General features: G+C 31.0%; 1 long non-coding RNA gene across 4 annotated transcripts; it reads right to left on the minus strand.

Annotated features, from left to right (window-relative positions):
* Positions 1-4,368: 4,368 nt before the first annotated feature.
* On the minus strand, positions 4,369-16,889 carry LOC105151378 (uncharacterized). Of its 4 annotated transcripts, none has more exons than XR_015545327.1 (5): positions 15,712-16,889; positions 6,778-15,097; positions 5,974-6,138; positions 5,107-5,884; positions 4,369-4,957 (listed from the first exon to the last, which is right to left on the minus strand). It is a non-coding gene; the product is annotated as an uncharacterized LOC105151378 (long non-coding RNA). The 4 variants fall into 4 exon arrangements; XR_015545325.1 differs by lacking the exon at positions 15,712-16,889 and having other exon boundaries at positions 5,107-5,713; positions 5,795-5,884; positions 6,778-7,664; XR_015545326.1 differs by lacking the exon at positions 15,712-16,889 and having other exon boundaries at positions 5,107-5,713; positions 5,795-5,911; positions 6,778-7,664.
* Positions 16,890-18,446: the final 1,557 nt, after the last annotated feature.

Consider the following 18,446-nt stretch of genomic DNA (forward strand, 5'->3'; position numbering starts at 1 on the left):
GAAATTCAAGGGGGATGTGAGATGGAGGCTAAAGCTGTTTGACAGTATAGTTAAAGGAATATTATACTATGGGGTGGAGATATGGGGATACAAAGAGTGGAAAGAGATAGAAGTCATACAAGAAAAATATTTGAAATGGGTATTAGGACTGGAAAGGACAACACCAGGCTATGTTGTCAGGGAAGAACTAAAGAGAAATAAGCTCAGAGTGGAGACGAGTTGGCGGGCGGGGAGATGGGAAGAAAGGATAGAGAAAGGAGAAGGAGGAGAGATTGGGAAACGGTTTATGTTGGAGAGGAGGAAGGAGGAAAGGAAAAGTGAGATGATAGACGAGAGAGAGTCTAGAGAGAAGAGATTATCTATGGAAGGGAGGCGTTAGTGAGGAAAGTTTAAATGGATGGGGGGAGAATAAATGGGAGAGAGTGAGAGAGAGAGATATTGAGGTGGATGAGCAAGAGAGAGGGGAAAAGGTAAAGAGATCAAGATCGTGTAAGAACTATGAAAGAGTCCATGGTATACCTGAGTATATTCGAAAGTGCGGGAGGAAAGAAGGGAAAAAGATGGTAAAAATAGCAAAATGGAGGTGTGGAAATGAAGAGAGAGGAAACAAGTACTGGATGAAAGAAGAGGACAGGAAATGCAGACTGTGCGGAAAAGAAAGAGAAGATGTGGAGCATCTGAAGAAAAACTGTGAATACGTAAAGGAAAAAGGGGGAAGCAATCTGAGGGTTTTAAATGAGGATGGAAGGGGGTATGATTGGATGATGAGAATAGAACGATTAAGAGAAGAGAAAAATAGAAAAATAGAAAGATAGACAGAAAAGAGAAAATGGAAAATGTTGTGGATATTTTGAGTGTGTCGAGGGTAGGAGTGTATGAAATATATGAATGAATATGAGATGGAAGGAGGTGGGTGTGTGAGTAGGTGAGTGCGGGGGGAGAATACGGATGTGTATGAAAAGAGAGAGAGAGAGAGAGAGAGAGAGAGAGAGAGAGAGAGAGAGAGAGAGAAGGTATAAGAGAGTATGAATGAAAAGAAATTGTCAAGTAGGAGAGAAAGCGGAGGAAATGCAAAATGTGAAGTAAAATGTAAAACGAGAGAGAGGAATAAGATAGGGAAAGGAATGTAATAGAAATTAAGAAGCTAAGTTTAAAGTGTGATTTAATTTTTGGAAGTCTTTGTAATCACTTTGTGTGAAGGCAAATAAATACTACTATTACTACTACTACTTCTTAATATTTGATATTTCTCTAGAAATGTATTTCATAGGTAATGATTTTCTTATTAATTCTGTTGTGTTCTTTCCGCCATAAAATGTTAAAATTAATTTCTTGTCTTCGGAAGAAGGAATTAGCAATGTTGTTTGGTAAAATTTTTTCCAATTGTCTACATATACTAAACAATTCGGATTTAATTTGCTTCAGATGTTTATAAGCGTCTTGTAATTCAACCTGCAAATATTTAAAGATGAAATTGTGTTTAAGTCTGTTAATTCTTTCTTCCGAAGAGTGGAACAATTTATTGCTATCTTTGCGTGTAAAATTATACATATGTATAGGAATAAGACGTTCTTTTAGACACGTTTTTAAGAAATATATTTTTACTCGTTAATATTCGTTTTATGAGTTTTAATAAATTTCTTGTAAAACAGGTAACGATTCTATTGTTTTATACTCCGATTAAAAGATATTAATGATATAATAAATTATTTTAGAATTAGAATCTGAAAATTCTCGTTCTACACTTTTCATGATATGACTTCTGACGTTCTAACATTATTATACGAAGCAGCGTCGGATAGAAGTAAACACGTTTTTTATAATTATAACACACGACGGTTGAATTTTATTCCAACTTAATGTAATTCTGCGTCTTAAGAATATTATTAATTTTACTGAAGATGGCCAGATTGTGGCCGAAACGTTTAATGTTTTATTGTAATAATCAATTTTTGATGCAATAATAATTAAATATCACAAACTATAACTTGTGCTGTTGGTATAACTTATGCTCTTCTTTTCATAATTTTGAATTTATAACCACATTTGTTTTTTACGTTTATTGACTTTCCCTCATAATAAAAGTTTAGTTGAAATGTACTCAAAAATATCTTTTAATTTTTACAAAGAAATATTGCAGAAGAAAAATTATTTTTTGTAAGAACAACTAATTTTTTCTTATTAATTAACAAAGGATGATTTAATTGTTCTTACTAATTATTATTTTTCTACTGACATATTTCTTTGTAAAAATTACAATAATTTATTGATTGTATTTCAACCAATCCTTTATCACAAAATTTTTTTCTTGATGTAAATTTCGTCCTAAAATAAATTTAACATTTTTATATTAAGCCGACGAATTATATATTATCTCAGATATTAATTTTACTAAAAATAATACTTTAAAATATATAGAAAAGTAAATATGTAAGTTAAAACATAAAGTCTTATGAATAAGATAATTATAGATAATAATAAGATAATAATAAATAAATATTTATATATAATAAAAATAATAAACAAATGAAAATACATGAAATATTTATTTTCCTTTAAACAGTACAAGTTAATTGTAAATATGTCTATTGGAACATTAAATTGTTTAAAAATATGAAACACATGAACTTTAATATATTTTTGAGCAATTGCTCTTAATAGATGCATATAATGATTATCCATTGCGCATCATACATATGATCGCCTAAATTTTAAAAAATTGTATTTTTATCAATAAATTCATGTAACACTTTATTTGTCAAGAATATTTCGTCGTATTTTTTAGCCAATACTTTGCCACCACTTTTAAAGCGTATTTAATTATTATATCTTTTCGCAGACTTTACAGATGTTTATTACATTTTATATAGATAAATAGATAGATTAATCCTCTACTTTTAGTTGCAATCAAAATGTAATTAATTGATTTACGTCTATCTGGTGCAAGTTAAATTCATTTATACAATTCTCACATTCTAACTTATTCAATGAGTTTTTTTATAAATCTTGCAATATACAATACAATAATATTTGAAAATTGCGTTATTTGATCGAGAATCCGGAATATACGAATGCATATTGACAATATTAGAGATAGAAGAATCACAATTTAATATTGCATTGCGCGTAGAATTGTTAATAATTGTTATTGATGAGGTGTAAAATGCAATATTGAAATATGCTCTAATGGTATGCAGTTGCCTAATTTTCCGTCTCTTAATTCGGTATGGACGAGAATTTTTTTCATTGCTGTTTTAAATTGTTTGGCAGTAGAATTATTATTGCCTCCACCATGCGCTCGAATGGAACAAAATAAAAGTTCGATATGATCTTAACTTACTTTACACATAGGCAAATATGATAGTAACTTATTATCTACGCATGTTTTGTACGTATCCTTTAAACTGGCAATACATCTAAAAAACCGAAAAATCCATTCCGTTTTCGACAATCAAGAGTAGAGTGATCATTCACTAGTTTTAAATTTGAAATATAATTTTCACACTGTGTAAATTTTAAAAATATTTCGGATTTGTTTTCTTCATTTATTTAGGTTATTTAAAACTATGCTGTTTCATTGCTTGTATTCTTACTATTGAATATATCAAATAAATTATTAAATATATTGATAAATTCTATAGCCTTACAATTATCAAATTCTTTTATATTTAATTGATGTGAGCAAATTTCAAGAGAGTCTGCAACTGATTTGCTAAATGTTCGCTAATCGAACTTTCATTTTTTGTTTTACATAATTTATGTGCGCTGTTCGAAGTTTATTGGCAAGATGTAATCTCTCTTTTTTTTAAATTTCGTGTAGCTTTTCCAAAAATTTTCATGGTATAGTTTCGCTTGATCCGTTCATAAGCTACTTTAAGACTCCAAAAGAATTATGAACAAGTTTAATCATGTGGCTCCAAATATATGTAAATGTTACTATTTGTTTGTGGATTACGAAACCATGACTGCAATGTAATTAAATTATTAAAATTATAACCAAGCTCTTTAGCCATTTTTACATTTGAAGAAGTTCCATCAAAGATTAATGAAATTATTCGCATGCCATTATCATGCAAGAAAAAAAGACAATTTTTAACTTGACTTTTTGAGATTAACTTTTTGATCACTAGTTATGCCATTAATAAAAAAATAAGCTACAGAAATTTTCCACCATTAACACAATTAATTAAAAACTAGAGCATCATTAGCGACAGATAAACTGTTATCTTTATCCATTTCATTAAAACTACCCATATATCTATGTAGCCACTACATTTTTTTCCGTCATATTCGTCATATTCAAGATGTTGACGAATAGACATTTCATCAATAATTAATGGTCTGGGTAATGAGTAATTAGATTATAACTTTTTCCTTGATACAATTTAATGCTTCTTTATTAAAACCAGGTTCAGCACGCACGGATTGATATCACTTAGAAATTATAACAGGATACGATAGATAATTATGTAATTTGTTACGAACATAAGTATAAGCTTTGGGAGAATAATAGTGTAAAGTAAGTGCAAACGATCGTAGTTCTGGAGTATACGCCTTTGGAATAGATTTTTTTAAAGATTTTTTCAACAATCTTTTGAAAAGATCTTCAGATTACATTTACCTATATTCTCGATTATGTTCAATTCATTTTCTTGTAAATAATATTTATTTATCTTCAATAATTTTAATGGCTCGTTTAAATTTATGATCTTTTGTTTATATCTTCTTTCTTTTTGTTGCAGAATTTTTATTTTTCGTTTGTATTTTTCTATTTTCATATTTGCTTCTTTTCTTATTTGCGCATTCCGTAGTGTATCATAATTTGTACGTGATGACAATTGAACAGCAATATATTTTCTTCTGGACTCTTCACATCATCAATTGAATTCGATATTCTTTGTGGGTTCATTGCACAAACGATTAATAAATCGTTGTTCAGTAGTATTATCGGAAATGTCTAATAAATAAAAAAAGATAAATGAAAATATTACTTTATACTATATAAAGATTATGCATAATCTTTATATAGAAAGCACCCGTGGAAGTCTCAAGAATGTTATTATTTTATACTATCAGAAATGCTAACTTATATTTTAAAAAACTTACTTTCATGATTATGTTTATTGCCTTCTGTTAAATTGATGTTAATACATCTTTTTTCACCTTTTAAATTGAATTTTGAATCTAATGTATCAGATTCTTCTATATCTAACTTTCTTTTCGAAGCTTTTATTAAAACCTATATATATTAATGGAATGGGTTTATTCACATAGCAAACTTTTTCTTATAAATAAAAACTCCTGACTAATAGTTGTTAGGCCTGATTGCATTAACATTATTTTGGTTTTAAGCAATACAAATGCATATTTGTTTTTATTTATTTAGAAAGAAAGATAAAGATAGATACATATTTAAATCTTGCTTTAAATCGAAATAACGTTGGTGCAATTGAGCTTCAGTATATGTACATATACTGGGAAAAGTCCCGGACTCCTTAAATATTTTGAAAAGTAATTATTTTGGAGAAAAATGTTTTATATACAAAAGTTTGTAGGGTTGAAAATGATCTATTTACTGACCTTATCAATTTGATCTTGAATGGCGCCATTAAAATCAAGTCAAGATCAAATCAATTTTTTTAAACGAAACACCTTATTTTTGATTTTAGAATCTAATAACTGAGGTCGGGAGTTTTCCAAAACTCCCTTTACACTATAATAAAGCCTTTTTTTAATCAGTACTTTTTAAGTTATAAGAGTTGAAAGTATAGAACCGCCGCGGCATTAGCATTACCTAAGCTAAGGTGCTCGTATTCCTTTTAATGATGCGAGGATGAAATAGTCATAAGATGTCTTACGCAAGCGACAAGACTTTTCAATCAATCTTTTAGAAATAAAGACAATAGTATATCTAAATCAATTGTCATTCGTTTGAGCATTTGTCATTCCTTTAACCCAGCTCGCTTTACCTACCAGTTTTTAGTTACTTTCTCGGCTAGACTCCCATCAGGATCTGGAACTTCGTCAAGTTATATCGTTTAATAAATCGATAAATCTTTTTTCGACGGTGAATCCTTGCACATTCACAAATATTGGTATTGTTTGTGTGTTACAGCCCCGCATCGATAAATGGCCGAACTATAAGCGTAGAAAAGTGACGTTTTGACTACAAAATTTATGTTGCATGTCATTTTTAAATAAAGATAATTTGGATGAAACGAAATGACGAGATTACTTTAAAACACTTGTAAAAATCGATGAAAACCGTGTCATTCCTCGCTTTTGACATCACGATTCCAATATGGCCGCCGCGACTAGTTAGGAGCCTTAAGAATTAAGAAATAATAATAGGATCGACATCAATTCAATTTTTTTTATTTAAAATTTTTGTTATTCCTTTCTATTAAAATTTAAAAAATAGTTTTTATAGTTTTGCAACTCTTTTTAAATGAAAGAAATATATTTTTTATATGTAACAAAAAAAATTTTCTTAATTAAAAATAATTTTTTTATATAATAAAAAAATTACTGATGTATCAAGAAATAATTTTTTGTTATTATTACTTTTATTTTTTCAGGTAATTTATTATTTACTGTTTCGCATATCTATGTTCTGTCTTATTAATTACAATTAATTATTGAAAAACGCATCACACCGTTGCCAAAATTTAAACGACTTATGATTCCTAGAACGGTAGTCTAATACATTTATGCTGAACTAATCGTATGTTTGTGATCGCGTCAATGTTACTCATATATATATACATATATACATACCTTCTACTATAACCATTCTTAATTTCATGTCTCTGACAGTTTAATATTATTAATATTTGAGGAAATTACATAGAAACGAAATAATACGCTGGTATTTATTAATTTAGCAAATGATAATGACAAAATGATTGTCCTCAGTCTCGAGAAATCGTTCGACCGTGGCAGAAGTGGCGAACGTATCTCGTCTTGCTATGATCTAATAGCGTTTTCTGTTGGCTGCACTATCTCCCACTAGTGCAACACTCAGACAGTATACCGTGTTTCCATGGCTGGTGGTAAGCGAACTCATTCGGTGTACCGTGTTTCCATGACTACGGTGTAGTGCAAATTTTATGCGTGAAGTGGGATTTTACTACACCGTCTCAAAGGGATAGTGTAGAGCCAGTATGACATTTAAAATTTGAAAATGGAAATCAAGCGGAAATATATTTTAGCGCAATAATGATGTAGTATACCATTCTGGTATAGTGTAGCTGAGTGTAGTGCTTACATGCAACTGGTGCAATGCGAGGGCTGCACTCAGTGTATCCCAAGAGAAAACGCTATAAGTGTTGTTTTATTTTTGAGCATAAGTATGGCCGTGTTTGTGTTTATGTTCTAGTGTTTTCCTTCTCCAGTCTATTGCATCCTTGTTGCCATTCTTCCCGTTGAGAAGTGATTGTCCTCGGCTGCGGCACGACTAACAGATTTTTTAACCTGAATAATCGTACCTGTAATCCTTGATAAAAATTTCTTTGTCAATATCACGATTGTCATGATACTGACTAGTGCCACCGCTTCGTTACCGCTTCGTCACCGCTTTGTTACGCCATAACCTCTTTTAAAAAATCTGACATGGTCCATAAAAAGTTTAATCTTGCGCATGATACAGACTTGATATGGAAATAACTTAGCATACTTACTATCTACAGGGTTGGCCATATTCGACGGAAAGATGTTTTTTTTTTCAATCATGGGAAACGTCGTTACTCGATCTAACATCTCTTTCCCATGATTGAAAAAAAAACATCTTTCCGTCGAATATGGCCAACCCTGTATATTGGTTCAACAAAGTCGGCCAATAAATCGCGACTGTATATTTATCTATTATGATAAAAAAGAATCCGATAAGAAATGAAATATTATTAGATATCATTTACTCCATAAGTGGGTATTGTTCTCACATAGTAGAGGAAAGTTATCGATACTGACATAGGTTTCCTAAAGCGACCCTTATTTCTCAGAAACTAACTATTGCACTTTATTAATACTAATAAAATCATGATCTGTTTAGCTAATTAAAGAAGTACAAACTCGTAATTTGTATATTTGTGATTTGTTTCTATACCAAATTAACTACAAACGAATTCTACGAATGCAAAAATAAAATTTTTACTATTTTCTTTTGCAAATTGCATAGCTTAAATAATGACTGTATTATTGATAATATCACGTTGTTTTAAATGCTTGTAGTTTCCTAAATCAGTTTTATTTATATTATTTTTTCTCTTATATTATTTTTTTTATTACAATATTTTATATAATTTTTTCATAATAAGATTTTAAATTAAAAATTGGGGTACAGAGTAAACCGCCACACCTGTAAAATAGACCATGAGCTAACTTAATCTTTATAATGTTGCTTTATTGCTCTGTCAAATAGCTCTATTGGAATTGAAGGCAATCGTGCATATATGAAAAAGCTCTTGAAAAACTATTGTGTTACATATTTGCATCTTTCAGAACAGCATAAAATAAATATGCATATAATTTAATAAAAATGTTTTATAACAAAGTGAAAAGATTATGGAAAAAATCTTACATGCGTTCATTTGTAGATACTTTACACAGATAATTTCTGTATACGAAAAAAAAATAGGAATATTATAACATAGCATTATAATATAGCATTATTGCCTACTGTGTCAGTTTTGCAATCCATTTTGTCAGACGCTCATTTTTGCTTATCTTATGAAAAAATTGATTTTATAAAATTATAAACAATATTATAAAAACTGCTTATATTATCTAAAAGACATTTTTCAATTTATTTTATGTTTTTGAAATTTTATTTTTACCTTTTGTTTAAGAAATATTGTCTAAAAGCAAAATGGTATGTCGGTGACTTTCTTCTATGTTATTTTACTTCTTATATTGTATATACGGTTTTTTAATCACGATTATAAAACGCGAATACGTGAACGCGGGCTAGAAAGTGTTCCAAGAATAATTTCCTTTTAAGCCTTATTCGTAGAACTTTTTTATAAATAATTCTTCAATTTTTAGACATTGTGTTACTTGGTTATGACAAGTAATTCAGTAAAATTAGAGTTTTTTCGCGCAAAAATTGTAAGTTAACATTTCTCTTGATGAAAATCTTCAGAAGGCCATCAGAAAAGAAATGTATATATTTGGGACTCGCAACTCGTGTGGAAAATATGCGAAAAAAATTCGAATAGCAGGTTTTTTCGCTTATAAAACAAAAGATGTCGATTGCATGGAAAAAGGTTCCTTATAAAAAATGTAGGTATTCGAAATATCTACAAAATGAGACGTGGAATATTAAGATCAGTCTATTCATTAAATAGAAAAAAAAATAAAAATCATCTCAAAAGACCTTCTTTCACTCGTTCTCTGTTCATCGAAATTGAAACGCAAAGCTTTGAAATTTTCGTAAAATGTAGCTTTTGTGATAACGATCTAGCTCTAAACGAGCCTGAAATGTTCATTAATTTTTACAAAAAGACATTTGTTCAGTAAAAATCTGTCTGCGGAAAACTTAATTTCTTCATCTTTTAGCAATCGCATAGCAATTTACAGGGATGATTTTTTTCTTCAAAAGTTGCACTATCACGTACACTTAGTAACAAAACTATTTTTTACAATTAAACTATTTTAAAACAAATTTGAATAGTGGGTATTTTTTTTCGTATAAAAAAATAGAATAATTCCGTTAATTCATCATATCAATAGCCATATGAAGCATTCGAGAACTGACATTTTTCTACGAATTTAAAAAAAAGTTACTCTCCGATTATCAGGAGATAACAATTTTTTTCAAAAAATCACTGTGGCTCTAATTGTTAAGATTAAGAGTTCCATCTGGTAACAATTTGTCAAATAAGAATTGAATTTGCTGTTAAATAATTCTCGAATTTTTTACTATGGGAAAAGATTGTTTAAAACTATTAGAAAGTTGAAGATCGCGAGGCTCGCACCGACTTCCCCCACTCCGCTCGGCATGCTGCTTTGCTCGCGTTTCTCAACTTTCTAATAGTTTTTAACAAATTTTTTCCGCAGTAAAAAATTCGAGAATTATTTAACAGCAAATTAAATTCTTCTATTACAAATTGTTATCAGACGGAACTCTTAATCTTAACAATTAGAGTCATAGTGATTAAAAAAATTGTTATCTTGGCTCCTAATAATTGGAAGGTAACTTTTTTTTTAAATTCACAGCAAATTCAATTCTTCCTTGATAAATTGATGCCAGACATTTTTTTTTAAATTCCGTTCAAAGTTACCGCTCAAAATCTTTCCCCGCTCGAAGGGAGTTGGTAACAGTGCGCGGTATTTGAGCGGAATAAAGCGAGAACTTCTATGCTTGCTTTTCTTTCTTTCTGTCTACATGTGTTAATTCTCGTTCGTGTTCCTTGTTATGCTTTGTTAGCTTACTTTTATGTATTGTGCTGTAGCTAATGCATAACGCCTCCATCCGAAAAACTTTGTTTCCTTTTATGAGAGATGATACAGCGTCGAATGATACAATCATTACGTGGCCACAGTAAGATAACCTCTTGCGTATCCGAGATCCGTGCCTCACGAGCACATGTTCGACGCAACATTCTTAAGGCCTTCGTAGCACCTCGGATAGCATATAGCAATAGTATCCTCCTTTCAAGTAAATCATCGAGGATACTAATCACTTTTTGTACACATATGAATAGTAATCTTCCCTCCAAGTTCCTCAACGAGGATGCTATTCGCTAATTACATGTTATATTAGGTGTTGGAATTAATTCGTAGCGTTTTACAAGTGATGGGAAGTACTTTCATTAATGTATTTTTTAATGCTCATGTGAAATAAATAACATTCTTTCATTAAAAACGCTACGAATTAATTCCAACACCTAATATATATTAGTGTCATAATAAGGTTATATCTATGTTATCTTTCATTCGATAAGCCGGTAAATATTATCTATATCAATAGAATGTGAATTAATTAACATATTCCTGTTTTGGAAACCTGTATCCTTCTTTGCGTTCATATTGTTATAAGTTTGTACATTTTATTTCACAGATTAAATAAAGATTATATAAATTCATAGAAAAATATAGCTATCGAATGCTTACGATCGAATACGGCTATTTGATATGATGCATATTAACGGAATTATTCCATTTTTTTATACGAAAAAAAGATACCCACTTTTCAAAATCATTTTAAAATAATACAATTGCAAAAAATTGTTTTGTTACTAAGTGTACGTGATAGTGTAACTCTTGAAGAAGAAAAATCACCCATATAAATTGTTATGCGACTGTTCAAAGAAGAAGAAATTGAGTTTTCTGCAGACAGGTTTTTACTGAACAAATATTTTTTTGCAAAAACTAATGTACATTTTAGGCTCGTTCAAGACTAGATTTTTTCGTCACGAGAGCTACATTTTAGAGAATTTTAAAGCTTTGTGTTTAAATCTCGATGAGAGTGAGTGAAAAAAAGCCTTTTTTGAGATAGTTTTTATTTTATTTTATTTTATTTTTTAACCAACAGACCGATTTTAATATTCCATGTCTCATTTTGTAGGTATTTAGAGTACCTACATTTTTCATTTGGAACTTTTTTTTCATTCAATTGACATCTTTCGTTTTATAAGCAAAAAACCTGCTTTTTACAATTATTCGAATTTTTTTCATATTTCCCATGCGAGTTGCGAGTCTCAAACATATACATTTCTGTCCTGATGGCCTTTCGAAAATTTTCATCAAGAGAAATGTTAACTTATTACAATTTTTGCGTGAAACAGGTCTTTTTAAGTCTAATTCTACTAGATTAAAGTATATAATTGTGTGTGTAAAGAGAATTAAGATACGTGTAAAATATGTGAATCTAAATAAGAGTAAGTGAAAGAAAATGATACGAAAGATATAATACTTGTATTAGGTGTTGGAATTAATTCGTAGCGTTTTACAAGTGATGGGAAGTACTTTCATTAATGTATTTTTTAATGCTCATGTGAAATAAATAACATTCTTTCATTAAAAAACGCTACGAATTAATTCCAACACCTAATATATATACAATACATATATAGAGGCGTGCGCGCGCGTTTGTGTATGTGTAGTACATAGTTGGTGAAAAATATGCTTAAAACATGCTTTACCTATGTTTCGAACATATTTTAAGCATGTTATTTTTAAAATCTATTTCATAATTACACGTAAGCATAGTTGTAAGTTATTATTACGTCCTGACGACTCCATGACTCTTTTCTTTCGTAGAGAAAAACTATTTCCTTTTTCTCTCTTTAATTACGAATAATTTGCGATATTTCTAGGAGAGTTAACAACACGGTTGATTGAATATTGATTTTCAGATGAATTAACTAATTATCACCGTATGCAACAAATTCTCATATATTGGGTCATCTAAAAAGTATCCGCGGTACTTTGTCACTAGATATATGACCATCAACACACATCTAGTGACAAAAAACCGCGGATACTTTTTAGATAACCCAATATAATTCTTTTCCTCTTTTCTCCTCTACTTATGCCGTTCTCTCTGATTCCCCAGGATTCCATTCTCGGATCCTTACTCTTTAATATTTTTGTCTCTGATTTGTCTAATGTTTCTCTGTCCTTCGAGCTCTTCATGTATGCAGATGACGTAATTCTTCTTAAATCCTTTTACCCATTCGATGCTTTAGCAACCTATTTTGCTTTGAATACAGATTTAAAATCTATTGCCGAATGGTCCACTAATAATGCCCTGCATCTAAATCCTTTTAAATAATGCTTGCTTGTCATCAACTTAAATGTTTAAATCATGATTGTCGGTTCTTCAACATTGTTATTCCGTATTCAGTCCTTCGACATTTCTCTTAATTCTATTCAAATTCCTCGCTCTTCTTCTATTAAGATACTTGGTGTCTATGTTGACTCTTTATGGTCTTTCGAGTCACATGTGGTCGTCAAGTATCGGGCTGCTTATGCTCGTTTACGTCTTCCTTACCTCCTTCGTCACATCTTTTTCTACTCTCAAAAACTTCTCAATTTGTTATTTTTTTATTTGATTATGCTGATGTCGTCTATGTTCCAGCTCTTAACCAACATCTGCTAAATCGTGTACAGCGTATCCAAAATTCTTGTCTCCGCTTCTTTTATTGCATTCATAAAATACGACCATATATCTCCCTATTACCAGAAATCTAGGCAAATTTGGTAACGTTTTATTCTCCACATGTGCTGTCTTGTATTTTCTCTCCTTTGCTCCAATACTCCTCTATATCTGCGACATCTCCTTCAATTGAACTCTAAACATCATTCCCCTTTTAACCTTCTTGTCATCAGATACTAAGATTATCCTTCCTCATATATCGTTCCACTATTCCGTACCGCTTTCTCCTATATCTCTGTCAAATATTTTAATTCCCTTCCTGATTCAATTAAAATCTCTCCTTCTCTGTCCTCCTTTTGTTCCGCTGCCTCGCATTTTATCGCGTCACTCACAGTATTTAAAGAGACTGATGAAATTGATATGGTTGCAGGTGTATGCGCGTGAGTGTATGAGTGTGTATATAATTTCAGCTATTGGTTTACCTGTTATTGCATTGTTGTTTTATTTCGGTTTTGTTACTGATAGGCTTTATAACACCAATTTTGCTAACGGCTAACCATTTACAAGCTACTATTGTCTATTGTATTTATGTTTATATTAACTATAGTATATTGTATTATATTTTATGTCTATTATTCTATGACTATTATGTCTATTATGTTAAAATATAGTCTTTTTCATAAAGCTTTGCAATAAACTAAATTAAATTAAATTAAATTATCATAAATAATTGCATCATAAAAATTATATTAATTGTCAATATTTGATCGAGAGTGCATGTGCATGTCTAGTGGCCCTGTGATTCATAGATAAGACTAATTACTTTTCCAGTTCATACACAAACGACTCTAACAATTTCTATTTTTAGAAAATTTTTTCTAATAGTCCAAACAAATTTCATTAATCACTCCTATTATATATTTTGACATCCTAAAAAAATGAATCATCATAAACAAATTAAAATGAATTATTATCAAATCAAGATCAAATACCGAAAAACAATGCACCGCGTTCACGGTATATAAGACCCCTTCGCAAGGGCACTACAGCTCATTATATATAGAATCAAAGAGTGATCAAGTATACGCTGCTGTCTGTTCGATTAACTAATTGTAAATGAGGAGTTCTCGGTCGATGCGATTCAGGAATCGGCAAGTTATGAAGATCCTCCAGCTAGTTCCACGAATCCTGTGATTTTACTAAACTATCATCGAGGTTTTCCACAGTTATTCGCATCACATCTAACAGTAAGAAACATTTTCTTGTTAATTATTTGAAATTTCTCTTGACCATCAGTATTCCCTCATTTTTCTTGAGATTCTCAAAAACAGTGACACTCCAATCCATCCTATTCTGCTTCGAATTACTTAAACGGTAAAACGTTTCAGGTAATTCACCTCTTTTCTCTACTTCGAATTACTTAAAACGCTTCAAGTAGGAGAAACCGGGTTTATTCAGGACACTTTTTTTTCTTTTACGTCTTCTGAGTCCTGTAGTCATAAAAAAAATTATTGGATGGTTTGAAAGGTTGAACTTTACCCTTCACGATGTTGTTATAGATTAAACATGGAATAGTTCTTACTTCGAATTACATATAAAAATGTCGACCAATGCAACGTGTCCTGAATACTAGGCCCTAACACTTGTCCATTAAAACCCTTTTTTAATGTTATTTAATTTTAATGTTTTTAGTTGTTTTAATGTTTTTAATTGTTTTTTGTTTTCATAAATTTTTTTATTCAGATTTTTACTGCGAAACACAAACAGAATTTAATTGAAGTACATTCTTATGTCCTGGTCATGTGATAGAAATATTTTCTGTAGAAACATTTTCATCTGCCACATTCTGGCAATGACAGTGCGATGATGAGCGAGGTACGTTGAAGTGCATGGCAGCTTGTCTTAACATTATTTGTCTTTATTTCACATAGACAATGGCCTCCTTTAAATTTTCTTCGTCTATCTTTTTTTCTTGCATAATGTTGCACCATTTTGATCCTACAAAAATAACAATGTTAATAATTTATGTTGTCATAATAAAATTACAAAAATTCATAACAATTCCTGTACAGCACAGACCTTCAAGGAATATCCTAAAGATAGATCCCAGAGGACTTCTTACGTCCCAAGAATATTCTCAGGACATCCCTCGAATAAAGTGTAGCTGTATGGGTTTTGATAGATTAAAATTAAGATTAATATTTGAAGTTATCGCAGCACAACAATTTTGATCATGTTCAAGCTACAGATCATTTGTTATTTATATTTCGCGTAATTACATCTAATCTTTAATTTTAATTTTTAACACATTGAGATTATCTCAACATTTTAGGGCTACGTTCCAAAATTCACTGCCAACGCTGAAAATCTACAATTTATGTTACGTATACTATACATTTTCAGCATTGGTGAAATTTGGAACACAGCCTCGGTGTCCACAATAAATCCTATTTTTTGTGTCCTGAATAATCCCATCGACAACTTTACACATTATTGCATATAATCCACAAAAATAGATGTCACACAGCAAAAAATAGACACAATTTGTTTCAAATACATTTCAGTAGACACGATACATACACAGTTTTTCAAGGGAAACGTATTTCTCTTACCTGAATTTTTAAAAAACGATGAGTATCGGAAATTACTTTGAAGGCCGGAAACGGCAGATTTTATTTTGTCTCACTACTATGATTATAATATGGCGTTATCGCCAACGAAACTTTGGCAGCACCGTTGCTGCATTGTGGCGTATTCATAGTACTTAAGGTGAATTTTTAACATTACTGTACTGGAATTATCGTTATTTCAAATATATTCTCGGTAATAAGTAAACAGCTCATAGACACTGAACCGTTCCCGTTCAATCACGCCTGCGGCCGACATTTCGTTCAAAACATGAGTATATCTCGCTCCTGTTCTAATTACGCTATCTATCTCAGATGGCACGCGACCCCTCTTATCTGACACTCGAAAAGTTGACTATCACGCACACGTTCCACGTGCGAAAGTTCAGTTCGCTTCCCTATCAATATCATCTAACGATATTCGTGCTTAATGCATCTTATCCCGAATATTCAGAGCGAAGTTTCATCGCGTATCAACGCTGTATTGTATCACGTAACGTTACCGATATACGCGTACCGCGAGGGCATTTAATGCGCGAGAATTACTTGAGTTTCCGGCGAGATTTGCCGTTGTTGCTCGCAATACGAATTCTTTCTAATGGCTACGAGAAATTATTCAACGTCGTACTAAGTGCGAGTTACATGTCCACACATCTAACAGGACGCATCAATTATCGGATTACGAGCATTGCCTTTCGCCTATCGCCCGCTTCGAATAAATCTTAAGTTAACTCAACAATAAAGTTTAAATCATTACAAACAAAGTCGTTGTTTTTACATGCCGCCTTGGCAAGCGAGCCTTTCATATAAGGTAACACCAGCATCATACACAAACATGTATCATTATAAAGATATTACCAATATCCTGAATAGCCTCGTGTCCTCCATAACATCTCTCCTAATTCTCCCGGTTTTTTACTTTAATTTATTTAAGTGATATATCGCTTCAAGTAATTTACCTTTTCTTTTCTACTCTGAATTGTTTAAGCAGTAAAACGCTTTAAGTAATTCACCTCTTTTTCTACTTTGAATTGCTTAAGCGGTAAAACGCTTCGAGTAATTCTCCATCACTCCCCCTCCCCTCCCTTGAAATTTTCACCACCTTCTGTTTTCCTTTAATCACTATGATCTTACTAACGAGAGAAATTTTTAAATAGATGTTCTGACGTAATAGTCATCAAGCGAGACGCAAAAAGCGAGCTAAGATTGAGAGATTGCGGGAAGCCCAGATCCCAATTGTTGGACGCTTTCAGAGCTGGAATATTTCTCTTCCCCGAAGTCCGACGACAACCGGGAGCTTATTTAAGACAAAAATTAAGAGATCATACTATCGATGTCCCAGTCGTGGATCTCACACTAGCGGACGATACGTCGATTGATAATAATTCCTGTTTATCATCTTTAGAATTTGAATTTTCCTTCCTCTCTTATTCTCCTGGAAGATTTCCAAAATCCCGAATTTCCCTCTTCTTCTTACTTACCCGTTATTCCTGAAGATAATAGAACTATTGACGAACTCTTTTTATCCATAAAAAAGCAATCCACATATCCCACTTCCTCATTCAACACACACAAACTCATGCCCATACGGTAATTGTTACCAACATAAATAGCACATAAATAATTAAATGTAAATATTTATACTAATCGATCACATAAGGGTTTATATATATATATATATATATATATATATATATAATTTATATATGTATTTTATACACATGTACATATATATATTCAAATAAATATATATATATATATATATATATATATATATATAATGAAATAAATAGTCTAATATTCATTCAGCACCCTTCTGATTCATTCCACTTCCCAAGGATCATACGGGTCCGATCCCTGGTCACAATAATTAATTTTCTTGATCAAAATAAGGGACCAATGGTTGCATTCTCTCGGCCGGTGTAATAGTACTTCGTATTTGCGTTTAGCCACGTTTCTCGAATCATCATTATCGAAGGCTTGCTCGACTTGTGGCACGCGTCCACAGAAGCTCACAAGAGAATGATATGAGTTACGTCCTTCCTTGTCTCCTCCTAATTTTCGTTTTCTATGAGATAAAGAATCTTCGGGTTTGGATATAATATTGTTGTAGTCATAAAAATTAGTCGAATATTTTCCTCAAATTCGAGTGTAGTTGATCAATTCTTACAACTTATACAACCACTTACAACTACGTTTACACTTTTGTAGAATGGGCTTTATACTATTTAAAACAAGTTCAGAACATTAAAAATATGTTTAAAGAGAAAAAGTACAAAATTATATTTAAAAAAAAAACATTTTCTTTTTATAACCCTAATATAGTAAATGTCTGTTAACACCGCTAATTCTTTGAGAAAAATTTATCCATTATTTTAATTACTACACTGGACGGATATCTGATAAGCTCTCTCTAATAATTTACTATTATTTACTTAAAGTATTCTTATGGCAAAAAAAAAATAAAGAATAATAAAAAAAAACATCGAAATATCTTAAAACGAAATATCAAGCGTAAAATCAATAATGAAAATGAAATTTAAAGATGCTGGATCCAAATCGTTCTATAATATATGGCATATTTATTACATGCAACGATTTATCGAGTGCGCAGAAATAGTACATAAGGTTGAGTTATTTCAATTATCCATTATATAATTCAAACTTATAGCTCGTTAATTTTAAAACATTTTTGAAAGAAAAATCGAGTCTACACATAA

This window comes from Acromyrmex echinatior, chromosome 6, assembly GCF_024713525.1.
Source record: "Acromyrmex echinatior isolate Ae372 chromosome 6, ASM2471352v2, whole genome shotgun sequence".
In the NCBI taxonomy this organism is placed as follows: domain Eukaryota; kingdom Metazoa; phylum Arthropoda; class Insecta; order Hymenoptera; family Formicidae; genus Acromyrmex; species Acromyrmex echinatior.